Raw genomic sequence first — 1,466 nt, forward strand, 5'->3', positions numbered from 1 at the left:
GGTCCAGCTTTTCACAACGTACACTTTTCATGCACCCGCATCACAATATATCTGTCTGTCTGTCTGTCTGTCTGCCTGCCTGTCTGTCTGTCTGTCTGTCTGTCTGTCTGTCTGTCTGTCTGTCTGTCTGCCTCTAAGCCCCCCCCTCTCTATTTCTCTCTCGCTCTCTCTCTCTCTCTCTTCGTCTCTTTCTAAAGGGATAACACATCCATCTATTTTTTACTCAGACATGCACTAGTCATTTTCACTCCTGTAAATTATCAGTGCATATCATCTTTTTTTCATCTCTATACATCATCTCTATACTTCATCTCTATACATCATCTCTATACATCATCTCTGTACATCATCTCTATACATCATCTCTATACATCATCTCTATACATCATCTCTGTACATCATCTCTATACATCATCACTGTACATCATCTAAATACATCATTCGGTGCATCATCGATGAATAATATGGTCTCTGTACATCATCTCTATTTTAATTTTTATACATCATCACATTTATCATCTCTGTACAAAATCCCTGTACATCATCTCTTTTCTCATCTCTATACATCATCTCTATACATCATCTGTACATCATCACTGTATATCATCGCTGAACATGATCTCTGAACATCATCTCTATTCTAATTTTTATACATCATCGCATTTATCATCTCTTTACAAAATCCCAGTTCATCATCTCTTTTATCATCACTTTACATTATTTCTATACATCATCTCTATACATCATCTCTGTACATAATTTCAGTACATAATTTCAGTACATCATATCTGTATATTTCTGTTCTCCTCCCTGTACATCTTTCTTTCTTCAATCATCCTCTTTTTCTGCACTTCCATCTGTGGACCAAGGTCCTCGCCTTCTTATAAAAGTTAATCATGTGCTAATCATGGAGTAGAGCGTACAAACGTACATTGCACCACTGCTTTTATAGTAGGTACACTTCAAAGGAGAATATCCCTCTGTAATACAAAGTGCAGAGGAAGTACCAACGTAATGAAAAGGGGAAAACCCTGAAACATCCCAGTATTCGCTCTCTCTCTCTCTATTATTTTTTGTTTGTCCTTTTGTTTGTTTGTTCGTTTGTTTGTTTGTTTGTTTGTTTGTTTGTTTCTATCATCTGTTTTTCTTTTTTCTTTCTTTCTTTCCTTGTCTTTTCCTCCCTCACCTCTCTCCCTCTCCACCCCCGGTCTCTCTACCTACACCCTTCTTCCTCTTTATCTCTCTCTCTCACTCCTTCCCTTTGCCTCTTTGTCCTTCTCCCCGTCTCTCTATTTTTCATACCTGTCTGCGTCTCTGTCTCCCACCCCCCTCTATCTTTTTATCCCTCTCTTCCCCTCCTTCCTTTCGTCTCTTCTCCTTCTCTCCACTCTCTCTCCCCCTCTTTCTCCTTCCGTACTCGTCTCCTTCTCTTTCCCACCCCTCCCACCACCCTTCTCTCTCTCTCT

At 39.6% G+C, this 1,466-nt stretch overlaps 1 protein-coding gene across 2 annotated transcripts in view; it reads left to right on the forward strand.

The window, feature by feature from the left end:
• Positions 1-1,466, forward strand: part of LOC101848108 (allatostatin-A receptor) — a 378,639-nt gene that overhangs the window by 941 nt on the left and 376,232 nt on the right. The gene's annotated exons all lie outside the window — the stretch shown is intronic.

Source organism: Aplysia californica, unplaced genomic scaffold (genome assembly GCF_000002075.1).
Source record: "Aplysia californica isolate F4 #8 unplaced genomic scaffold, AplCal3.0 scaffold00166, whole genome shotgun sequence".
In the NCBI taxonomy this organism is placed as follows: domain Eukaryota; kingdom Metazoa; phylum Mollusca; class Gastropoda; order Aplysiida; family Aplysiidae; genus Aplysia; species Aplysia californica.